Below are 26,853 nucleotides of genomic sequence, written 5' to 3' on the forward strand. Positions count from 1 at the left end.
GTGGCCTCAGTATGCATACTGGAAGATCCACCTGTTGATTAAAAACATACATTGTTACTTGTTGAATTGTAACATTTACCTCCTCCAAAGGTTTCGTGTTACAGTAAGCAGAGACCGTGGATAAAGTTGAGTTGTAGGTAATACAATTGTGCTAAGTAATCATGGTATTTGGTAATTTACCATGACGTATGAAGCATGGCAACACAATTTGACTCAAGCAGTTGATGAGATTAGCAGATCACTTGCACTTTGGAAGATGGCCTGAAAATGACATTTTACCACCAGTGCAGCCAGCACAGTGGAGAGGCAAGATATGGCCTTGATCATTTGAGGTCTAGTTAAGTGAGATGCAAGTAAACCCAGGACTTTGTTGTATATGTGACTGGAGCCATCGTGTACACAGTGCTACGTCAATGTTTCTGCTGCCAAATACCAATCTGGTGATGCATCTTGAGTCCTTAGGAATACTTGTTGTACACACTGGGTAAAGTGTAATTCCTGTCCTCAATAGTTTCACCTTGGGTTAGCAAGTCAAGATGGAGCTAGGTAGACAGACACTTCTTTGATTCGAGTATGATCTGTATCTTGATCACTCCTAGGTGAGTATACTTCAATTGAGAGTTCATAAATTAGTGTATTTGGACAAGTGACCACTGGACTGGTGTTTGGAGTTACTGGAACAGGGCCTATTTTGCTTTGCAGTCAGATCACTCTTGTTACTGAAACAGTGCCTCCTGGGAGTTGCAGTCAGGTCACTCCCTCTACTACACACACTTGACAAATGGCATCCTCCCAGGTGAGTACACTTCAATTGAGAGTTCACAAACAGGGTAATTGGACAATTAACTACTGGGCTGGTGTTTGGAGTTACTGAAACAATGCCTCCTGGGAGTTGCAGTCCAGTCACTCCCCCTACTATACACACTTGACAGATGTTATGCTCACAGGTGAGTACCCTTTAATTGAGAGTTTACAAACTAGGGTATTTGGACAAGTGACCACTGGGCTGGCATTTGGAGTTACTGGAACAGGGCCTTCTGGAAGTTGTAGTCCAGTCACTCTCTCTACTCTAATACGTTTGGTATTACATATCTGTACTAGGCGGGATTTAGGTTTCAGCATAAGTTTACATTTTGGGACATACAATGAATCCTGGAATGTGTTTTTGTTTTTCTGAGATTTCCAGACACCATTTTGACACTTGGCATGTGATGGGCCTTGGTAGCTATGATGTTGGATCCATTTATACAGATTAACAGTGTCACAACTCAGATAGTCTGAGCACTGAATTTTGTTGAGGTACATGAACAAGACATAGGCAACAGCTAAGGTGTGAGCATGCATGGCATTGCAGTTTTGTGACATTATTTGTGTGTGACTTACCAGACTCCACTCCCTCAGTTATTCCTGTCAAGTCCTGAGGATGCAGGATGTCCAAGACCTTCTAACAGGGCAATGGGAGGGTCACTAGCAGTCTTCTTGGCTTCCACCTGCTGCCTTGAGACCAAGGAACTTACCTTGCCCCTGAGGTCGTTCCACCTCTTCCTAATCTCTTTCTTTGTGTGCAGGGTGGTTTCTACAGCATTCTCTCTGTCAACTATCCTGTCCCACATTTTCATTTCCTTGCTGAGAGGAGTGTGCTAGACTTGGGCTTCTAACAATTGTGGCTCTACTATAATGATTTCATTCACCATGACTCTCAACTCATCCTATGAAAATCATGGGTTTTCGACCTGGAAATTAAAGAGGGTGACAGTGACTAACTGAACAAGACAAATGAATATGGGGGAACAAAAATAGACAATGTGTGTGAAAGGTGTAAAATGGGATGGGGGAAAAACGGCTGCCTTATTTAAAAAAATGGATGGAATGATGTGTGGTCTGTCTGGCTATGCTGCAGTGGAAATGCAAAGGACTGTGGTCTGTGAAGGGGTGTGTTTTATAGCGTCCTTTGCAGATTCATCGACTTAGCCATTGTGTGTCAGCTATGTTGTTTTTGAATTCATCCAGAGTACACTTGTCTGTTACTTTGCTGAAGGCAGACCGCAGTGGTTGACCACCATTGGCTGACCACCGCGGCAACTGTGTGTTTGTAATAGGCTTGGTGTTTTGCTGCTGCACTGATTGCACTAGAGGTCAGACCACCAAAATCCAAGCTGCAGTGACGCTGGCAGACTGCCTTTTTTGCTTGGTGGATGTCAGTCCTGCCTGTATGAATCATATTATGGTGGGCTGGGAACCGCAAGCGCTGCAATCTTTTTGGGACCACCAACATGGCGGTCTGGTGGCCTGACCGCCAAACTCGTAATCAGGCCCTAAATTTTAGTATAGCACTTAGAAACACAATAGCTCCAGCTGGGGACATCACAACATCTTGACGGAGTCATTCGCAACAGTCCGACGCCACTTGCGTGGGAGTCTGGTTGTCATGGAGTCGCACGGACCCCAGGTACAGTACCATGGAAAATGAAGAAACAAAGACTTTGCATAGAGTCACAGAGGTGAGGCGTCACTGGAGTTGGTGCGGTGCTGATTCCTTACTGCTACTGTGGAAGGGAGGCGTTAGTTCCTTACTGCTAGGCAGGGGAGGTGAGGCATTGGTTCCTTATGGTTGCAGGGGAGGTGATGTGGTATCGGTGGCGAGGCATTGGTTCCTTTTGACAAGGTTGGATCAAAGAATCCAGCAGATCAAGACATGAAGCTTCAACTTCATGGTGTTGTAATCACACCACGGGGCCAATGGTACTGCAGTGGAATTGGAGTTGGGTGTCACAGGCATCAGTGAGACTGCACTCATGACTCACGCTACAGCATCGGTCTCTGTCGTTGCCTTCAGTGGGAACCACAGCTTGGGTCTTGGCTGCTGAGCGGAGTCAGACAGAGGCACCTGTTCCGAAGTCGCTCTGGAGTCAATGCACATAGTTTCATCTTGGTTGCACCAGAACTCACTCCCAAGAGTCCAGGAATTGGATATGGCATCACTTAAGCAAATCAGGACTCTCAGCAAGAGAGCCCAGGTGCTGGCAGATGAAGTCTTTGATATCCCTGAGACTTCGTACAGGAGGAAAGCTCAGTCCAAGTCCTTAGAGAAGCTTTGGAAGCAGGATGTAGAAAGCAAAGTCCAGTTATTTCAATCCCAGGACAGAAGCAGAAAGCAGTTGGCCAGCACAGCAAGGCAACAGGTAGAGTGGCAGTCCCTCCAACAGCATCCAGCTCTTCTTCGTGGCAGAATGTCCTAAGTCCAGAACAATTCTAAATTTGTGGGGTCAGAGGTCCAGTCCTCTTACCCATTTCTGCCTTTGAAGTAGGAAAACTTCAAAGAGAATTCTTTGTAGTGCACAAGACCCTGCCTCTCCTGCCCTGGGTCCAGACCCATTTCAGGGGGTTGGAGACTGCTTTGTGTAAGGATAGGCACAGCCCTATTCAGGTGAAAGTGTCAGCTCCTCTCACCACTCTAGCTCAGAAAGACCCATCAGAATATGCATGGCACACCTCTGATCCCTTTATGTGGCTGTTTGGAGTGAATTCACAAACAGCCCAACTGTCATCCTGACCCAGACATGTATTCCACAGCCAGGCAGAGACACAGAATGGTTAAGCAATAAAATGCTCACTTTCTACAAGTGTGATTTTAAAACATACAATTTAAAAACCAACTCCACCAAAATATGTATTTTTAAATTGTTTGTTCAGAGACTTCAAACTCCACATCTCTATCTGCTCCAAATGGGAAATTACAGTTAAAAGATATTTCAAGGCAATCCCCATGTTACCCTACCGGAGAGACAGGCCTTGCAATGGTGAAAAAATTATTTTAGCAGTATTTCATTATCAGGGCATGTAAAATACCCCAGTATATGTTATACCGTTTAAATACACTGGACACTGCCCATGGGGCTGCCTTTGGTCTCCCTTAGGGGTGCCTTACATAGCAGGTCTGAAACATGTTTACAGGGCTACTCATGTGAGTGGCACAATCAGTGCTGCAGTCCCAAAGTATCATTTGATTTACAGGTACTGGGGACACATGTGCGCTATACTAGAGACTTACTGGTAAACAAATATGCCAATCATTGATAGACCAATTATCAGTACAATTTAGACAGAGAGCACGTGCACTTTAGCACTGGTCAGCAGTGGTAAAGTGCTCAGAGTCCGAATGCCAGCAAAAACTAAATGTAGCACATAGTCGAAAACATTTATTCATTTTAGTTAATTAATTTTTGTTCATATCATATCCTTTTAGAATATGTCATATTCATTTCAATATGTAATGTTAATTTTGAAGCAAATTAACATCGATTCAAGGCAAGCCATATTTATTTAAACAGTGGTCATATTAATTTACACATGGCTTGTGTTTATTTCGATATGTGCTTTATTCATTTCAAAGCATGCTATATTTATCTCACATAGTTTCATATCCATTTCAAAAAATGTCATAGTCATTTTAATGAATGTCATAATAATTTTGATATGGCCATATCAACTTCATCAGATGTCATATTCATTTTGAGAGTGGTTCATATTAATCTTAGTGTGTCATATTGATTTAAATGAATTGCATTTTCATTTCAACTGATGTAATATCATCTTGACACCTGACATAATACTTTTAACATGTGTCATATCCATTTCAACGTAGGTCGAATTCATTTCAATATATGCAATATTCATGTTGATGTGTATCATATTGATTTCAAAGAATAACATTAATTTTGACAAGTTTCATTTTAATTTCAGCATTGGTCATATTCAGTTTAAGGCATGTTGAATTAATTGCAAAGGGGCTGATATTCATTTCAATGCATGTCATATTAATCTTATCACATGTCATATTCCTTTCAATAGGTGTCTGATTCACATTAAAGCATGATAATGATTTTAACATGACTCATACCAATTGCAACACATATCATGGTCATGTCAATGTGTATCATATTACTTTCAGTGCAAACCATATTCATTTTTTTTATAAATATAATGTTCATTGCACATTACATTCCTCTCAGAATAATGCATCTGCATTTCAGTACCTTATATTCATTTCAATCTGTCATATGCATTCCAATGTGTGTCATATTCCTTTTGGCATATGTCAGTCATTTCATGAAATGTCCCATTCTTTTTGATGAATATTGTATGTGTTTCAGTGATTGCTTTATTAGTTACAGTAAGGGACATATTTATTTCAATATGATTGATATATATTTCAGTATATCTCTTATTCAATTTTGAGTGTGAATTATTCATAATAATCACTAAGTAGCATATTCACTTTGCCTGGTTTCATATGTGTTTTAGTTCAAGTCAGATTCACTCTGCCAGGTATCATATTTATGTTGGCACATAGTATATTCATTCTGGTGTGTGTCATATTCATTTTGCAACATGCTATGCATTTCAGGAGGTTTCCTGTATAGGGGGCTGTAATTTTGACATGAACGGCTTCCCGTAATTTAGTCACAGTTTCTGGATACATTTTGTGTATACTGTAACACGTAGCTCCATTCCTTATCATCTTAATTAATTTCTAGTTGCGTTTTCCATTTAATCTTCAAATCAAGTATGCCTATTTTGGTCATTGACCTCAGTGATTTATATAGCCAGATGGCTAGACGCAGACTCTCTCTAAATGTAAGTATTGCTTACAACAAGATATGTTTATGTGGTTGATTGTCCCCCATGCCCAATTGAACAAAGGCAAGATGATTTAAAGAGAACACAAATACCATAACATGCCATGGCGCTGAAATCAGCCATATGTGCTACTGTAGGAATAGCCTTGTTTTCAAATTTTCCTAAAAAAGAGTGTGGTTAGGGATTAGTTTACTAGCAAGTGAGAGCTGGTGCCTATGCTTGGAAGAAAATAAACAAGAGACGGGTCTGCTACCACGAGATTTCAGGCAAACAGTGGGGATAGCGATTAGGGAAAGGCAGGCAGGACGCACGGAGCAAACTGGTTGATACCAGGTAAACCTCTTTCTCAGTGATGCAGAGGGCATTGAATTTGATCGGTTTCTGTACTAGCAACCCGGGTAAGGAGCATAGATTAGTCTGAATAGATTCTAATTTTAATTAATGTCCTGTCAGCTACATTTTGAATTGTCTGTAGAGGATTTACTCGGTATTAGGGAAGGCCAACATAGAAAGCATTGGCATAGTCCACGTGAGAGAGAATCAGAGCTTGGATGGTGGTTTTCTGATAGAAGGGTACGATAATATATAGGATGAAGAAATAGGTGGAGGCTATCTTAGTGATGTGGACACTGAATACCAGGCTATCAAGAATCCCAAATGTCTGGCTTCTCTGTCCAGAACAGGAAAAGGCTGAGTTTTTTAGATCAACAACTAAGGCCCAAAATGGCACGGTTTGCTTGGGATGAGCACCTCCTTCTTGTCCCTATTTAATTTGTAGACAGTCTGACACACTTAGTTGGTAGCACCAGTCATACACTTTTAAAATGATTCCTGAGTTGAATTGTAGTTCTTTGCCATAGAGACAATAATGTCGGTATTCTCGATGTATGAAGTAACACTAAACCCAAAATATCTTATGAGCTTTGCCAGCAGGAATCATATAGGTTGAACAGTGTGTGGCTCAGGGAAGATCCCTGCATGAATCACAAACTGTACGAAGCATCTTTGTTACTAAAAAGGAGAGCATCTAACTGTTTAAGTGTGATTGTTCAAAATGGATCAGAATTATTTGAGGGTAGTTTTTCCGATCCCAAGATAGACTATTCTGGAAGTAAGCATGGTGTGAGACACCGTCAAATGCAGCAGAGAGATCCAGAAAGACCAGAGCAGCAGAGCCTCTGCAGACAATAATTTGTTTATAGTCCTCCAACACTGCAATGAAAGTAGATGTGCTATTATAGCCAAGTGTAAAACCTGATTGAGATAAGAACCCATTGTCATAAAAAAAGGCTGTCTGCTTTCCCTCTAAGAAGGCTCCATTTCTATAATGGAATTAACTCAAAAGTTGACCACAATTAAAACATGAACAGCATAAAATATTACTCCAAGATATCTTCCTTAGGGCTAGAGTGGAGCCAAGCACCTCCACACAGCAAGCACTGTACAAGGAATTGAATGAATAAGTGAAACACTGGTCTGTATTAATGGCCCTCTTGTATCCAAAGAGCAGAGTCATTCTTTTTAGTGGGCTACAGGGAGAGGCTGGTCGTCTGTAGGTAATGCCCAGCATGAGATGAGGGATGATGTAGTAGCAAACAAAAATAAAACTGGACCCCAGCAACTCCTTTCTAATTAAAATGACTCCCCACCTAGAGTGCAATACTTTGGAATATAAAATTAATTAACTTACTGTAGGAAAGTACCATCTTGCCTGGCATGTTACCCCCATATTTCACTGTATGTATGTTGTTTTAGTCCTTGTGTCACTGGGACCCTGCCAGGCAGGGCCCCGGTGCTCATAGTATGTGCCCTGCATGTGTTCCCTGTGTGGTGCCTAACTGTCTCACTGAGGCTCTGCTAACCAGAACCTCAGTGGTCATGCTCTCTCTGCTTTCCAAATTTGTCACTAACAGGCTAGTGACTAAATTTACCAATTCACATTGGCATACTGGTACACCCATATAATTCCCTTGTATATGGTACTGAGGTACCCATGGTATTGGGGTTCCAGGAGATCCCTATGGGCTGCAGCATTTCTTTGCCACCCATAGGGAGCTCTGGCAATTCGTACACAGGCCTGCCACTGCAGCCTGCGTGAAATAACGTCCACGTTATTTCACAGCCATTTACCACTGCACATAAGTAACTTATAAGTCACCTATATGTCTAACCTTCACCTAGTGAAGGTTGGGTGCAAAGTTACTTAGTGTGTGGGCACCCTGGCACTAGCCAAGGTGCCCCCCACATCGTTCAGGGCAAATTCCCCGGACTTCGTGAGTGCGGGGACACCATTAAACGCGTGCACTATACATAGGTCACTACCTATGTATAGCGTCACAATAGTAACTCCGAACATGGCCATGTAACATGTCTAAGATCATGGAATTGTCACCCCAATACCATTCTGGTACTGGGGGGACAATTCCATGATCCCCCAGGTCTTTAGCACAGAACCCGGGTACTGCCAAACTGCCTTTCCGGGGTCTCCACTGCAGCTGCTGCTGCCAACCCCTCAGACAGGGTTCTGCCCTCCTGGGGTCCAGGCAGCCCTGGCCCAGGAAGGCAGAACAAAGGATTTCCTCTGAGAGAGGGTTTTACACCCTCTCCCTTTGGAAATAGGTGTGAGGCTACTCCTCCCCAGCCTCTGGAAATACTTAGATGGGCACAGATGGTGCCCATCTCTGCATAAGCCATTCTACACCGGTTCAGGGATCCCCCAGCCCTGCTCTGGCGCACAACTGGACAAAGGAAAGGGGAGTGACCACTCCCCTGACCAGTACCTCCCAGGGGAGGTGCCCAGAGCTCCTCCAGTGTGTCCCAGACTTCTGCCATCTTGGAAACAGAGGTGTTGGGGGCACACTGGAATGCTCTGAGTGGCCAGTGCCAGCAGGTGACGTCAGAGGCTCTTTCTGATAGGCTCTTACCTCTCTTAGTAGCCAATCCTCCTTCCTTGGTAGCCAAACCTCCTTTACTGGCTATTTAGGGTCTCTGCTTTGGGGAATTCTTCAGATAACGAATGCAAGAGCTCACCAGAGTTCCTCTGCATCTCCCTCTTCATCTTCTACCAAGGATTGACCGCTGACTGCTCCAGGACGTCTGCAAAACTGCAACAAAGTTGCAAGACGACTACCAGCAACATTGTAGCGCCTAATCCTGCCGGTTTTCTCGACTGTTTCCTGGTGGTGCATGCTCTGGGGGTAGCCTGCTTTCACCCTGCACCAGAAGCTCCGAAGAAATCTCCTGTGGGTCCATGGAACCTTCCCCCTGCTAACGCAGGCACCAAAAGACTGCATCACCGGTCCTTTGGGTCCCCTCTCATCCTGACGAGCGTGGTCCCTGGAACACAGCAACTCTGTCCAAGTGACTCCCACAGTCCAGTGACTCTTCAGTCCAAGTTTGGTGGAGGTAAGTCCTTGCCTCCCCACGCTAGACTGCAAAGCTGTGTGCTGCGTGATTTGCAGCTGCTCCGGCTCCTGTGTACTCTTCCAGGATTTCCTTCGTGCACAGCCTAGCCTGGGTCCCCAGCACACTGTCCTGCAGTGCACAACCCTCTGAGTTGGCCTCCGACGTCGTGGGATCCTCTTTTGTAACTTTGCATGGACTCCGGTTCACTTTTATTCTAAGTACCGGTTGGGGTACTTCTGCGGGTGATGCCTGCTTTTGTGAGGGCTCTCTGAGTTGCTGAGCTCCCCTGCTGTCTCCTCCTCCAAAAGGTGACATCCTGGTCCTCAGAAGCACCCAAAAACCTCTACTGCAACCCTTGCAGCTAGCAAGGCTTGTTTGTGGTATTTCTGCGTGGGAACACCTCTGCAAGCTTCATCGCGACGTGGGACATCTGTCTTCCAAAGGATCCATCCAGAGGCAGCTTCCTTGCACCTTCATCCGGGGTTTCCTGGGCTCCTGCCCCCCCCGGACACTGTGCCGACTATTGGACTTGGTCCACTTGCCTTGCAGGTCCTCAGGTCTGGAAATCCGTTGTCAGTGCACTGTTGGTGTTTGTTGTTCTTGCAGAGTCCCCCTATCACGACTATTGTGCTCTTTTGGGGTAGTAGGTGCACTTTACTCCTACTTTTCAGGGTCGTGGGGTGGGGTATTTTGGTAACCCTCACTGTTTTCTTACAGTCCCAGCGACCCTCTACAAGCTCACATATGTCTGGGGTCCATTCGTGGTTCGCATTCCACTTTTGGAGTATATGGTTTGTGTTGCCCCTATACCTATGTTCTCCTATTGCAACCTATTGTAATTCTACACTGTTTGCATTACTTTTCTGACTCTTACTTACCTGTTTTGGGTTTGTGTACATATAACTTTTGTATATTACTTACCTTCTTACTGAGGGTACTCAGTGAGATACTTGTGGCATATTGTCATAAAAATAAAGTTCCTTTATTTTTAGTAACTCTGTGTATTGTGTTTTCTTATGATATTGTGCATATGATATAAGTGGTATAGTAGGAGCTTTGCATGTCTCCTAGTTCAGCCTAAGCTGCTTTGCCATAGCTACCTTCTATCAGCCTAAGCTGCTAGAAACACCTCTATTCTACTAATAAGGGATAACTGGACCTGGCACAAGGTGTAAGTACCTTTGGTACCCACTACAAGCCAGGCCAGCCTCCTACACTTACAGAGAAGCACAATTAAACATAAACAGAATAAAATGTCACTCCAACATGGCGTCACTAGGGCTAAAGTGGAGCCAGGCACCTCTATGCAGCAAGTGATCTACAAGGAAAGGAATTAAGAAGTGAAACACTGGTCTATATTTAAGACACTCATTTTACTAGAAATCGGTTTACTTACGTTTTTATCATGAAGTAAAACAAGACATTGCCTCAGAGTGAAATCCCCAATATTTCACATAGCATGGCACATTGGTAACCAGGTAAACAGTAATGCTACTATTCTTGAGTAGCGATCACAGGTGTGGAATACATTAAAGGCATGAGTTACCAGTAGCTAGACATGTCAAAGAACAGATAACAACATAACTGAGGAATCAACAATTACTTAGTCATGATACAACCTCTGCAGGAACAGGCTTACACTACTTCATCCACGAGTTGATTTGCTCTTTCAAATGTGACTCGGCTCTTCACAATACTAGTTGTAAGGCATTGACTTTCAGGTAGACCATCCTCCCTGGTGAGCTCCTCAAATGATTTGAGGCTTCCTGCAGTGTAGCAGTCTCTGATACTTTCCAGCCCAATGGTGTTGCCATGGTCCCAAATGTTTAGTTGCACAGTAGCCATGAGGAGTCAAGAAGCTAATCAATGGCAAAGCAAGTGCATTGAGTGACATGCACTTGGACAGGACTAAACTTCTGTTCCCAGCTTTTCGGGCTGTCTGCAACAGACCAGCTTTGCCCCTCAACAGTTTTGCCTTGATAGCAAAACTCATGCTGTAGCCAGCCATGGTTCTTTTACAAATATTGTTTGAAATCAATAAGGTGATTACCGGCAATCCACTGTATTTGTCATTGGAGTTGCCCGACAAACAGTATTTTTCAAAATCTGTCACACTAAAGCCTCTCTCTGTGATGAGGGGTTTGACCACCTTTTTTCCTGTTTCACACCTGTATAAGGCAGTCAGGAGAGTGTGTAGCCCCTAAAAGACTGGACCGTATACCCATTTAGGTAAGTGTATAAAATAATAGAGTAGGCGGGGGAGCATTACCATTTTCCCTACAGCAGCAATTTTGCCCATTACTGAAACTGACAGTGTTCCAGAATTCGGCACCGTTTTTTTGAGGAATGCAGCTCTCTACCACGTATACATATCAGCAAACTATGGCCCGAATAGTAGATTTAGGCCCATATTTATACTTTTTTAGCACCCATTTGCTCCGCTTTTTGAAGCTAAAGTGGCGCAAACTTATAAAATACAATTGTATTTTGTAAGCTTGCGCCACTTTTGCATAAAAAAATGACGCAAATGCGGCGCTAACAAAAGTATAAATATGGGCCTTAGATTCACAAGTATGTGAATGTTTCTCTTTCACAGGTTATCCCCATGTCTGCCAAACCTGCAGTTTTGGGCAAGTGGAGCTGACTTAGTGAGCCTCTATTTAAGTTCCATCATCAGTGGTTTCTTCCTGTTCTTTTTATACGTCTGCGTAATATTCCTGTAACCCATCATTTTTTATTTTGAGTCAATACCACAGTACTTGCATTATTCCTCATTTGTGTGATAAGAGTGCTTGACCAATCAGGCTTTATTTGCCCAACTAGAAGGCCTGCTTTATCTGCCTCTTTATGGATAAGTGCTAATTATTTCACATGGTTGACACATCTCAGCCTTCCAAAAATGTGAACATGGGAACATATTCTACTTTAGTATCATTGAGTCTTGCCTTATATTTGATAGTGGGGAATTCACACCACTTAAAGTTTATATATTTTCCAGTCTAGTTTATTTTGTCTCCATCCCAAAGTCTTCTTGATGTCTACAAAGAATCTAGTGCAGCGCCCCCGAGTGACAATTTCAAAGGTTTCAATTTCAAAGGTTTCCCATTACACCAGAAGTCATGCATTCCTTTTCCTGGACATGTTGCTTGATATTTCCTCCTAATTACTCCCTGAAGGCCCTGCTTTGAGCCACATCAGTTTCCAAGCGCCATGTAGGGATAGCTGTGTGGTGTCTCCCACACAACATGTTCACCAGCAAAGAGTTATAACTAATACGATGTGTCCCAAGTATCCAGTGCATAGGATGTGTGTTTAAATGGTAGAGGGGGATATAAAACTATGAATTCTGTCATGCATATCGTGTACTGCAAAGTTCAATTCAATTCAATAGTTTATTCGGCCTAAATTTAGGCCTTTTAAAAATTAGAAATGACCATGCATACAAAAAAGTAAGAATCGTAAACAATCACATAAAAAGGAAGCATTAGCAATTAGCACACTGTTTATCCAAACGGGCCAGATGTTAAATGGGAATTCCACAGTTTATACTAAAAAAAAAAAAAAAAAAAAAAAAAAAAATAGTTTACCAGAACAGTTACAGGGAGAAACCAATGATATGCCAAATCCTTTCAAAGTGTGCTTAAGGAGAACTGTTCTAGAGCAGATTATACTTAAAAAAATGGTTCATAATGCTTCATAGAAGATTTCATAAATAATTAAAACAAGACAATTAAAATGGTATCTGGATCTTACCAATTGCAAAGTGCTATATGCTAAGATAATACAAATCAATTTAAGATAAAAAGTAGTATACCAAATCTTTCCTGATAATACATATAAAACTATTCTAAAACAAATTAATACATAAAATAAGTCATAAAACTTCGTAGAATAGTTCCTATTTACAAAAGTTAAAAGCCAGACAATGGAAGAGGGTACCCTAGGGTTGGCCTCTTCACTTAAGTGAATTGATCAAAAGAATCAAGTCTTGCCGTTTGCGAAATGATATATACTAGGAAACTGTGGATTGCTTAGGTTGGGGTAACCCACTGGAAAACATACACGGAGATACAATCTGATATCATCAATAGATCAGCACTAGTAATAATATTTAAGATCCCTTTCTATTATAACAGTCCACGTCCACTAACTACTGGACCGATCTTCAGCCAGTGGATTGAGATCTGCAATAATCCTACTACGGATTGTCCATGCTGCTGACAAAACTGAAAAAACTGCAAAGTTGTATGAGTATTTTGTTGCTTCTATGTGTTGGACTCTCCACATCTGCCATTCTCTAATTATGTATAAATTCTGCTGCACTCTTCATATTTTCCCCTCTGGTATGCCTGGGAAGGTAGGTGCGACCTCTCTTTATATGTGTCCAATACAGTTACAGTCAGCTTCAGTAATTTTCTGGTATTTGGCAACGTGGCTAATCATTGTGATATTTCACTGAACAACTTACATGATCACTGTTGTGATCATATATACTGTCCTGAATAACTTCTAACCAATCAAGTTCACCTCTGATAAAGACAGAAAGGAACTTTTTATCACTTTACATTTCAGTGGCAGTAAATGGGACCACATGTCTAATCCAGAGAAGTGCAAGCATGGCTTATGTGTAGGAATTTGTCACATATATGTTACCCCCTTCACCTTTGCTGTCCTTTTTCAACATCATTACCACCTATATTCCTTTTTATGAAGAAAGACCATTTGAGCACCCCGGCTACGCAGATATAAATCTACCTTTGCTCTTGTTGCTGCTGACTGCATTTCCTGTATTTTCTGTGTAATATAACAGTATTCATTCATTGCATTAGCACTGTGATAAATATATTGCCCAATTTCTTTTATTTAATGGCCCTCACATTTCAGCCCATTCATAAACAAGAAAGTCCAAGAAGGCACCCTCAGCAAATGCTGGCAAAGGCTTACTACATTGTGTGATTGGCATGACCCAGTTGGAAAGTCCCTCACCTTCTCACCCCAAGACAGAGCTGTAACTGTGCGCCATTCAAAATGTGTGTCTTCTTACTTTTTATGAGAAGGAAGAGGTTGGGCGGTGGGTGGCACTGAAGGAGCTTGTTATTTGCATTATTGTTGATATTGATGTTATTCAATAATACACAATTTCCTCATGCTCTACCTACTCCCCCAATCCACCCATTTCATCCCATACATATATATTTATCAAATGCGGGCAACAGTTTTCAGAATCAGGCTAGGCAACGAGGACATGCTTGTTTTAAATTGAGCAGTTTCTGAGACAGAGGCTGACAAGTCTGCTGCACTTTGTCAGTCAAAGAGGCTCTCCATTCTTCAATTGCTTCTTCAGCTCTAAAGGCTGCTTCTTTTTCCACTTTAAATAGAGAAAGGGTGCATTTGCTGATGTTTGAGCTTTTTGGGCTTTTGGTACTACTGTAGTGACTTTCTTCCTTGCTACGTATTCCTCTATCAGGTTCCAAATCTGTGTAGTGTCTGTGAAGGACAACTTATAATACAAGAGGGGGATTGGGAGCACACTGCCTCATATCCCAGTCAGTCCTCTCCTTTGCATCCTGGTAAATGCAGTTCACAGTTAGCACTTACTTCAGAATTAGCTGTAGTTTTCACTAGAGTTGGTGCAGACATTGCTGTATATATCTAGGCACGTGTTCCTGGGTTTAGCCCTTCATCAGTAGAGAGCAGAAGTAGGAGAGAGCAAAGAAAATTCATCTGGGGTTGCTGGAAATGCTTCCAAATTCCTATCAGGTCACCGTACCACTCACAGGCACACAGGTGCATCTCCAAAGCTCATCAGTTTGCTGGCTCAAGAGAGCCTTTTAAACCGGAGGGGGGGTTGGGGGCATACTGCCTCACATCCCAGCACAGTTCGCCCCTATGCATCATGGTAAATGCAGTTCAGAGTTAGCGCTTACTTCAAAATTAGCTGTAGTTTTTCACCAAAGTTGGTGCAGACATTGCTGCATATTTCTAGAGAAGTGTTTCTGGGTTTAGCCCTTCATCAGTAGAGAGCAAAAGTAATTCATCTGGGGTTGATGGAAATGCTGCTAAATTCCTCTCAGTCACAGTACCACTCACAGGCACACAGGTGCGTCTCCAAAGGTCGTCAGATTGCTGGCTCAAGGGAGCCTGTGAAGACTTGGGCAGCATACCAGCAACCCCAAATTACTTTTCTTTGCTCTTTGTTACTTTTACTCTCAACTGATGAAGGGCTAAACCCAGAAATACGTGTATATAGATAACAGCACTCCCTGCACCAGCTTTGGTGACAAACTAGAGCAACGTTGAAGTAAGCTTACTGCATTTACCAGGATGAAATGAGGTGAACCGTGCTGGGATGAGAGACAGTGTGCTCCCTCCCCCTTTGTGTTTGAAAGACTCCCTTGAGCCGTTGTGCTGGCGAGCTCACCTGCAATGCACCTGTGTGTCTGTGGAGTGGTACCGTGGCCTGTGAAGACTTGGACAGCATACCAGCAACCCTAAATATATTCCTCTCTGTCACAGTACCACTCACAGGCACACAGGTGCGTCTCCATAGGTTGTCAGATTGCTGACTCAAGGGAGCCTGTGAAGACTTGGGCAGCATACCAGCAACCCCAAATTACTTTTCTTTGCTCTCTGCTACTTTTGCTGTCTACTGATGAAGGGCTAAACCCATAAATACATGTCTAGACCTAACAGCACTACCTGCACCAACTTTGGTGACGACCTACAGCAACTTTGAAGTAAGCATACTGCATTTGCCAGAATGCAATGGGGTGAACCATGCTGGAAAGAGAGGCAGAGTGCTCCCTACCCCCTTGTGTTTAAAAAACTTATAATACATGCTGACCTTGAATAAATAATAGCTTATATTGTGCATTGAGTTCTCTCAGGAGTTATTAAATAGCTGTGAAAAAAGAATGTTGCTGCTGCACTGCAGCTATGTAATGCGGGAATATATAGTCCTTGCTGTTTTCTACTGCAAGTTGACTTGCATTGCATGCTTTTCTGAGGATAGTGTCTCTATCTTTGTAGTGCAAAACTGTGGCCTCCCTGGAGGGGGCTGACATCCTGACACCCTCAGGGTTCTCTCTAGCCAGGTTTATAGGTAGTTAATCAGCGTAGTGATGTATATTTCCTTGGGCAGTCCCACCACACATATGCTGCTACACCTGGAGCACCATTCTAAATCTTCAGTCCTGTATTCAAGAAATTGTAGCCCAGATTTATACTCTGTTTGCACTGAATTATCATCTTCTTTTTTTTACGCTAATTCAGCGCAAACTTAACTCCATGTTTATATTTTGATGCTAGACTAGTCTGACGTCAAAATATTGGAGTTCACGCCATTTTATGCTAGTGGGAAACTACCTTGCATCTATGAGATGCAAAGTAGGCGCTACCGGGCAAAAAAATGACTCTAAGGCCCTGTAGGAGGCTGACCTGGCTTATAGTGGGTACTTGTAGTACTTACACCTTGTGCCAGGTCCAGTTATCCCTTATTAGTAGATTAGAGGTGTTCTAGCAGCTTAGGCTGATAGAGGTAGCTATAGCAGAGCAGCTTAGGCTGAACTAGGAGACATGCAAAGCTCCTACTCTACCACTTATGTCACTTAGCACCATATCACAAGAAAACACAATACTCAGAGTTACTAAACATAAAGGTACTTTATTTTAGTGACAACATGCCAAAAGTATCTCAGACGATATACTCCCTTAGGAGGTAAGTAATATACACAAAATATACACACAAACCAAAATCAGGTAAGTAAACAGTTAGAAAAGTAGTGCAAACACTGTAGAACACAATAGAATGCAATAGGAGACAATAGGCCTAGGGGCAACACAAAACATATACTCCAAAAGTGGAATGCGAACCACGAATGGACCCCAGGCCTAGTGTAGTGTGTAGAGGGTCGCTGGGAGTGTAAGAAAACACTAAGGGTGTCCAAGATACCCCACCCCAAGACCCTGAAAAGTAGGAGTAAAGTTATCCTACTACCCCAGAAAGACAGTAAAGTCGAGATAGGGTATTCTGCAAAGACAACACCTGACTGCAAAGCACTGAAGACGGATTGCTGGACCTGAGGACCTGCAAAGGAAGGGGACCAAGTCCAAGAGTCACGCAAGTGTCCGAGGGGGGCAGGAGCCCACTAAACCCCGGATGAAGGTGCAAAAGGGATGCCTCCAGGTGGAAGAAGCCAAAGAATCTGCAACAACGGAAGGTGCCAGGAACTTCTCCTTTGGTCACAAGATGTCCCACGGTGTGCTGGAGGATGCAGAGTTGTTTCCACGCAGAAAGAACGCGAAGAAGCCTTGCTAGCTGCAAGAGTCGCGGTTGAGGATTTTGGGTGCTGCCAGGGCCCAGGAAGGACCAGGAGGTAGCCCCTTGGAGGAGGAGAGAGAGGGGGCGCTCAGCAACACGAAGAGCCCATGCAGAAGCACGCAGCACCCACAGAAGCACCTTAAGAGGCGTTCAGAAGATCTGAGCACGACGGTTGACTCAGCACAACAAAAGAGGGTCCCACGAAGTCAGAGTCCAACTCAGCGAGTTGGGCAATGCAGGACGGAGTGCTGGGGACTGGGCTAGGCTGTGCACAAAGGAAGTCTTGCAAAAGTGCACAGAAGCCCTAGCAGCTGCAGTTCACGCAGTACACAGGATTACTGTCTGACGTGGGGAGGCAAGGGTTTACCTCCACCAAATTTGGACAGAAGGGCCACTGGACTGTCAGGGACACTTGGATCCAGCGCCTGTGTTCCAGGGACCACGCTCGTCAAGATGAGAAGGGACCCAGAGGTCGGTGATGCAGAAGTTTGGTGCCTACATTGGCAGGGGGAAGATTCCGTCGACCCACGGGAGATTTCTTCTTGGTTTCCAGTGCAGGGTGAAGGCAGACAGCCCTCAGAGCATCCACCATTAGGAAACAGTTGGGAAAGCCAGCAGGTTGAGGCACTACAATGTTGCTAGTAGTCTTCTTGCTACTTTGTTGCGGTTTTGCAGGCGTCCTGGAGCAGTCAGCTGTCGATCCTTAGCAGAAGTCGAAGAGAGAAGTATAGAGGAACTCTGGTGAGCTCTTGCATTCGTTATCTGGTGAGATACCCATAGGAGAGACCCTACATAGCCCTCAGAGGAGGATTGGCTTAGGAGAAAGATAATCACCTATCAGGAGGGGTGTCTGATGTCACCTGCTGGCACTGGCCACTCAGTGGTGTCCATTGTGCCCTCACATCTCTGCATCCAAGATGGCAGAGGTCTGGGACACACTGGAGGAGCTCTGGGCACCTCCCCTTGGGAGGTGCTGGTCAGGGGCGTGGTCACTCCCCTTTCCTTTGTCCAGTTTCATGCCAGAGCAGGGCTGGGAGGATCCCTGAACCGGTGTAGACTGGCTTATACAAGGAGGGCACCATCTGTGCACTTCAGAGCATTTCCAGAGGCCTGGAAAGTCTACTCCTCTCATGCCCTTCACACCTATTTCCAAAGGGAGAGGGTGTAACATCCTCTCTCAGAGGAAATCCTTTGTTCTGCCTACCTGGGACTGGGCTGCCCAGGCTCCAGGGGGCAGAAACCTGTCTGAGGGTTGGCAGCAGCTGTAGCTGCAGAGAAAACCCCGGAAAGTTACTTTGGCAGTACCCGGGCTCTATGCTGGAGCCCCGGGGATGCATTAATTTTCCCCCCAATACCAGAATGGTATTGAGGTGACAATACCATGATCCTAGACATGTTACATGGCCACGTTCAGAGTTACCATTGGAACGCTGCATATATGTATTGACCTATATGTAGTGCACGCGTGTAATGGTATCCCCGCAGTCACAAAGTCCGGGGAATTTGCCCTGAACAATGTGGGGGCACCTTGGCTAGTGCCACGGTAAACCTCACACTATGGGCCATATTTATACTTTTTGGCGCACAACTGCGCCGACGCAGTTGTGCGTCAAAAAATTTAACGCCGGCTAACGCCATTCCAAAGCGCCATGCGGGCGCCTTATTTATTGAATGACGTTAGCCGGCGCTGCGGACTGGTGTGCGTCAAAAAAAATGACCCACACCAGGCAGCGCCGGCGTAGGGGAAAATGGAGCTTGGGCGTCAAAAAATGGGGCAAGTCAGGCTGAGGCAAAATATTTGCCTCAACCCGATTTGCGCCATTTTTTTGGACTCCCAACCCCCATTGAAATGACTCCTGTCTTAGCAAAGACAGGAGTCATGCCCCCTTGCCCAATGGCCATGCCCAGGGGACTTATGTCCCCTGGGCATGGTCATTGGGAATAGTGGCATGTAGGGGGGCACAAATCAGGCCCCCCTATGCCACAAAAAAAAAAAAAATAATGCTTACCTGAACTTACCTTAAGTTCCCTGGGATGGGTCCCTCCATCCTTGGGCGTCCTCCTGGGGTGGGCAATGGTGGCAGGGGGTGTCCCTGGGGGCATGGGAGGGCACCTCTGGGCTCCTTCCGAGCCCACAGGTCCCTTAACGCCTGCCCTGACCAGGCGTTAAAAAGCCTGATGGGTGCCGTTTTTTAAGGCCTGCCCCCTCCTGTGCGTCAAAATGACGTCACAGTATAAATATGGGGCACAGGCCTTAAAGTCATTTTTTAGAAGGGAACGCCTACCTTGCATATAATTAACGCAAGGCTGGTTCGCCCTTCTAAAAAATGGCGCACATGGTGGAACTTTGACGCCCGCTGCGTCGGACGTCAAAGTATAAATATGGCGCAAACAGAGTATAAATATGCCCCTAAGTGACTTTACACCTAACGTTCACTAAGTGAGGGTTAGACATATAGGTGACTTATAAGTTACTTAAGTGCAGTGTAAAATGGCTGTGAAATAACATGGACGTTATTTCACTCGGGCTGCAGTGGCAGTCCTGTGTAAGAATTGTCTGAGCTCCCTATGGGTGGCAAAAGAAATGCTGCAGCCCATAGATATCTCCTGGAACCCCAATACCCTGGGTACCTAGGTACCATATACTAGGGAATTATAAGGGTGTTCCAGTGTGCCAATAAGAATTGGTAAAATTAGCCACTAGCCTGCAGTGACATTTTTTAATGCAGAGAGAGCATAAACACTGAGGTTCTGATTAGCAGAGCCTCAGTGATACAGTTAGGCACCACACAGGGAACACAAATAAGGCTAGCAGGATCCAAGTGACACAGGCAAAAACAAACATACATACAGTAAAATTGGGGGTAACGTGCCAGGCAAGATGGTACTTTCCTACAGGCCCTAGTCCCTTATTTATCCTCCAGTGCAAAAATGTTGCACGGGATGGAGGCTGGCCTAAATGATGGCGCTAAGCTTGCTTAGCACATTATTTAACGCCTGGGTCAAAGCAGGCATTAGGAGACATGTGGGCCTATTTCCATGGTGGAACACCATGGAATAAGCCCACAGCTGGCCTGCCCAGGCCATGATGAGAGACCCCATTTAAAGTGCTGTTGGGGGCCTGGAAATGCCCCCCACCCACACGTAGCACTGGGTGCATTGCCCATGACTTGGGGACCCTTGTCCCATGTGCCGGCCATTGGGATGGTGGGCATGACTCCTGTCTTTTCTAACGATAGGCTGATTAGTCATTTTTAGGGCAGTGCACAAAGCACTCCGTCCTGTGTTGTAATCTCTCTTTGGGCTTCAAACCACGCCCATGTCACGTCAGTCTCTTTCATTGGTTCGTGGGCTTGCCTTTTACAAAATCTGCTTGCTTTCATTAGTGAAAGGCATGCATATGTCATGCGTTTTCCGTTGTTTAGCCCTCCGTGAGCGCAGCAACCAAATACTGAAAACATACGAGGCTCCACGTTTTACGTCTGGTTTCTGGACTACTTTTCCTCTTTTTTCACAGCGCGATCTCGCTGGGCAGAAGTCGAATGCTTTGAATGACATCAACACTGTTACATAGGTAATTGCACTTTTTCCGGTTATGAATATAATTGCACTTTTGCCAGTTACATGGATAATCGCAATTTTGCCAATAGGTTTCACTACGAGTGAACTTTTATTTCCCTTTGTGTGTCTGCTTTGCTCCGAAGGTGGCTGTCAGCTCGCTTATGGAAAACTTTTACTTTTCAGTTTATATGGTAAGAATAGTCTAGTTAGTAATGTTAAACTGTTTTACTTTTCATTTTCAGTTAATGTGGCAAGAAAAGTCCGGTTAGGAGTTTACAATGCTAATGGCTCTAGCTCGAGCAAACACGAGACCCAATGCATTGCAAATGCTTGTTTTTACTCTATCCAGCCTAATGTAATTTTTCTGTGCAAAACCCCCTTCCTTCTACCCCCAACCACACCCAGTTAACATCATTTTCCTTGACGTTAGCCCACCTTAAGCACCAGCTTGAGCCATTTTGTAAATCTGGCCCCAAGTCTGCTTTTAGGTTTGATATACTCAGTATCGCCTTGGATGTTCCTCCCCTCTATGCCATACTGTGGAGGTTCGCCATCTACATTCATCTTAGAGGTCACACTATCCCATTTCTTAAGGGTTGACCACTCCATCCGAACCGTTCTGCGCCCACTGGTGGAGTGCTACCCAGTCCAATCTGACAACTTTATGATTTTGTTCTTGGTGTAATCTTATTTTGGCTTGAGTGTGCTCGCTTTTTATTTTTTTAAACTTTTATTTCATTGGCATTTCATCTGGAATTCAAGCAGGTGTAACATAGCACTTATTATACTGTACATCATACTACATAACAGTTGTATATATGATACCCATACATTGCATAGGCAAATCGTACTTTCACCGTAGCATGATAGTACCTTTTTAATCATTAAAGTTATCACCCCGTTGTTGATATGATTATCATAGCAAGGTGTTCAATGTTCCTTAGTAGCCCTCGTCGGTAGTGAGGGGGTAGTGGGCGGGAATGTTCCTATCTCTATCTATTGGTTGATGCCTGCAAAAGAGCATTTATATGTATTCTAGAGATTTACCAACCCAGTCGAGGTCTGCAGTGCGCATCAAACAAGATATCCAGGAATGAAGCCAAGAATATAACAGAACTAGGAGAAACAAAACAAACAATCTGCCCATTATCCCTACACGTGCATACAGGTTGTGCAGCGAAACTAAACCTAAACATCAGCGCTCAAAGACTGTCCCGTACTCAATGCATGGGCTGGCTGTGCAAGGGGGGCTGATCCACCCACCCATATGCCCCATCTCTGAGACTCTTGGGGACAACACAGATCTACCCTCCTTACATTCCCTCCTATAAACTCAACATTGAGCTTTCGGTATCACTCCCATGGTCAGTTTCCAGTCCCATGGCACCATTCTCCCAGCTGTCCATCACCTCTGACCACAGTGGAGCCAGTGGCCTACGCCTCAGCCCTCTGCTCTCCTCTCTCTTCAAGGCACTCATCTCCGCTCTTCCCCACCTTGTGACATCCTGTGTCCAAATCTGAAGGTTAGGACCTTTAGCACTTTTCCATGTCATGAATATTCGGCGCTTGGCCAACACTAGAGCCATATCCACAAATCTATTGCCCACTTTCTTTGGGTGTGGTCAATTGAAGAGCCCCAGGAGGCATACTTCCATTGTGGGTTCTAGTCGTCTATGTAGTGTATTGTTAATTTTATAGATAACCTCCCTCCAAAATTGTTGCAGTTGTGGACATTCCCATGTCATGTGCCCAAATCCTGCATCTAATACACTGCACTGTGGGCATTCAAACCCAGCCCCCTTGTATATGAGGGTCAGTCGCCGTGGGGTTAAGTAGGTCCTATGAGTGTAGATGTATTGTATATATTTCATTCGGGTGTTTCGGAATGCCAAGGGAGCATACGCAAGAATTCTATCCCACTCTCCATCTGAGAGGCACCTGCCTAGGTCCATCTCCCACTTGGTCTGCAGAGCACCCATCGGGTTCTGTACCGAAGCCAGCAGCGCCCTGTATAACCAGGAGACCAAACGTGAGCCCCCTCAATGGAGAGCATAGTCTGTAATATCCTGTGTGGGGGAGGTTTACCCTCTACCCCTTTCCAGAGGGCTTGGATAGTTCCTCTTCTCGCCTCATCAGTCAAGAACTGTCCATGAGGCAGGCCACTCTATTCCACAAGGTCATCAAATGGTATCAGTGATCCCTGACTGTATAGTGCGCCCAATGTGTTCAAGTCTGCGGCCGTCCAGCAGTGTAATTGACGCTGTGTAGAGCTAGAGAGGGGGTCTCTACAAGGCATTCCTACAAGTGGGATAGCTGGCGCGTAAGGCACTGCTTTGTGTGTTCTTCTCAGGACTTTCTGCCAGTTGGCAAGGGCCGTCTTCAGCAACACTCCCCTCTGAATGCCACGTACGGTAGATAAGAGCAATCCTGTCACTAGCCCAGTACCGCTGGGGTCTCCTCCGTCCACCGTCAGCTCTTCCAGTCCCATTCCACTGAGCCACCGCGCCAGCCACTGTAACTGAGCTGCTAGGAAGTAGAACTTGAAGTCAGGAACTCCAAGTCCTCCGGCGTCTCGGGGCAGTCTCAAAGTGGTCAGCGCCACTCGTTGTCTCCCACCATCCCATATCAGTTTCCTGAGCAACATGTCCAATGGTCGGAACCATGAGGGGGGAAGGGTGAAAGGCAAGTTGGCAAAGTAATACAGTCTGGGCAATGCTACCATCTTAATAAGAGACACGCGGGCCATAGTCGGTAGGCGTAGAGAGCGCCAGAAAGCAACACTAGACTATAAGGCTCTAATCACTGGGCTTAAGTTGCCCTCTCTGAGGTCCTGCATCTCATGGTATATCTGTATAACCAGGTAACGAAAAGTATGCAGCGCCAAGGAAACCTCCTCTGGGAAAGAAGACGGGCGGTTTATTCCCCGGACCAGCGGAAAGACATGAGTCTTACGCTTGTTAATGCGAAGACCAGAACATGCTCCAAACTCGTCCAGCAGCTGGAACATCTGAGGCAATGTCTCAAGGCCATTGCGAAGGTAGATAATCAGATCATCTGCGTACAGAAAGACTATATGGAAACCTCCCCGCCTTCACATACCCCATTCCTGGGCCCTGTCCCTGAGCCTCGCCGCTAAGGGTTCTATGGCAATGGCAAACAGCAAGGGGGACAGAGGGCATCCCTGTGTATCTCATAGCTACAGGAGATGGTTCATCTCCTTTTAACCCGGGCCATAGGCTGTGTGTAAAGCAGCCTGACCCAGGCACCCCAGGTCTCCCCCAAGCCTAGTGTGTCATAGCGGCATCCAAGAATTCCCAGCTCACTGTGTTGAAGGCTTTTTCAAAGTCCACCGACACAATTATTTCTGCCAGATGTGGGGGGTGGGTGTCGTCATATAGCAGGGAGTAAAACCGACGGAGAATATTAGGGGTTCTGCGGGCAGGGATGAACCCATTCTGATCTCGGTGTATGAGGGTATTCATATGTGACAGGAGTCTTGTGGCAAGTGCTTTACTAAGGATCTTAAAATCAGTGTTGAGCATGGACAGTGGCCTAAAGTCAGTAACCCGTCGGTCAACCTGTGTGGTCTTGTGTAATGGGATCACTATGGCCTCCCTAGTCGTGGCCGGTAACAGTTTGGTTTCAAAGGTTTCAGTGTATATCTCCGCTAATCTAGGGGCCAGGACATCGCAACTCAGTTTATAAAACTCCGGGGGCAGTGCCTTGATGGCCTCCTTAATCTCTCCTATAGAGATCTGTACCCCAAGCCTATCCCTTTCTGTATCAGTCAGAACAGTCCTAGGCAGGGCAGACAGAAAGCCCTCTCGAACGACAGCCGAATCCACGTGTATGGGGTTATACAAGGATTTATAGTATTCCATAAATTTGGAATTGATCTGGGTAGGTGTGTAAATAATATTTCCCTCTTCAGTCAACAAGAATGTGGTTGGCCTCCCCCCTGCCTTCGGCCTAATCAGCCATGCCAGCAGCCTCCCAGCTTTTCCTCCCTCGTCGTGTATTTTCGTCAGATAGGTCCTATAGTAATGGCATCTAAGACACTCTAGCACTGACGAGTATTTCCACCAGAGCTCCAGCAGTCTAGCCTGAGCTTCTGGTGAGCCATCTAAGTCATTATCGCCTTTATGTAGGTCGTCCTCTAAATGTGAGATGTCCGGTTCAAGGTCTCGGCGGATGCCCACCGTCTGCCTTAAGCAATAGCCTCTCACCAGCATCTTTAAGGCCTCCTACGCAATGCCCCTACTAGTCGCTGAGACCGGGTTAAGTGTCAAATATTCCAACAGCCTATTTAGTAGTGCCGTACAGAATACATCATCTTCCAGCGCTGTTGGGTGTAGGCGCCACAACGAATAGGCTGGCGAATCTCCGTCGTGGCTAGGTGTATCAACAGTGGACTATGGTCAGAGACGGTCCGGCCCAAGTATTGAGAGTGCATCGCCAAGTTACCAAGAGACGTTGAGCAGAGTATTCTATCAATTCTAGTATGCACGTGGTAGAGGGAGGAGAAGTATGAGTAGTCTCTGTCAAGAGGATGTTGGAGACGCTAGATATCAACTAGGTCCCAGGTGTTCCCTTCCTATTTGCGACTCGCATCGCAATTAAGAATTGCTTTGTGACCGCAAATGCGGTCGCAAACCAACTCACAGTTACCACCAGTGTCACACTGGTGGTAACTCATTCGCAAAAGGGAAGGGGTCCCCATGGGACCCCTCCCCCTTTGTGAATGTCGACAAAAATATTTTTTCAGAGTAGGCAAAAAACTAAACCAAATGGTTTCGGTATTTTTTTCATTTTGCAACTCGTTTTCCTTTAAGGAAAACGGGCTGCAAAATGAAAAAAAAAACTGCTTTATTTAAAAAGCAGTCACAGACATGGAGGTCTGCTGACTTCAGCAGGCCACCATCCCTGTGAGTACAGGGACTCACTATGGGGTCGCAAAATGCGACCCACCTCATGAATATTGATGAGGTAGGTCTTTGCGACCCCATAGGGACTCGCAGACGGTGTCTGAGACACCGTTCTGCATCCGGGATTGCGAGTCGGACAGACTCGCAATTTCCAAGTCGCAATCTCGGAGTTTCTTACATGTGGCCCCTAGTGTCTTCAACCATAGATGTGGCAGAGTAAGCTACTTTTTTCCAGAGTTTGTTTCAGAGGTCTAAAGCCAAATATTTCACTAGAACACCTCAGCACTCACTTTGTCATGACTGTAGGAGCCCCATAATTATACAATAAGCTATTATCCGCTAAGCTTATCTTTTCCTTTGCTAGTCCCTCTCTCACATGTATAGATGTCAAATCTATTTTCAGTCCTCCACATTAAGGGCCAGGTGTACGAAGCATTTTCAATGTCGCAAAACCTGAAGTTCGTACATGTGGCTCTTAGTGTATTTTGGGATATGTTTCTGGTTTTTAGTTATCTTTGTGAAAGGGAGAGGATCATTCTTCTACCCTTGCTCTCACATTCATATTACATCCTTCCTGGTCAGAAGGTGTTGCAAATCAAATCCTGCATGTCAGAATATCCCAGTGCCTGTCTTCTCTCATTCCAATAAATTCTTCATTTCTTCTGCTTCTTTCATCAGATCACTTTACTCATGTGAAGGAGAAGGAGAATGTACAACTCCATGCTCGAAAAGGGCATTTTTGAGAACCCAATCAATCAAATTTGAAAACTCTACTGTAGTATTCTTAGCTGAAAGCTAAAGATTTAGACCCTGATTCCAAGTTTGGAGGGCGGCGGTTGCCGCCCGCCAAGCGGGAACCGCCAATTAGCCGCTCCGCGGTCAAAAGACCGCGGAGGCCATTTTGACTTTCCCGCTGGGCCGGCGGGTGCCCGCCAAGGGAGCGCCCGCCGGCCCAGCGGGAAAGGGCCTGCAACACAGAAGCCGGCTCCGAATGGAGCCGGC

This window comes from Pleurodeles waltl, chromosome 2_2 (genome assembly GCF_031143425.1).
Source record: "Pleurodeles waltl isolate 20211129_DDA chromosome 2_2, aPleWal1.hap1.20221129, whole genome shotgun sequence".
Lineage (NCBI taxonomy): Eukaryota > Metazoa > Chordata > Amphibia > Caudata > Salamandridae > Pleurodeles > Pleurodeles waltl.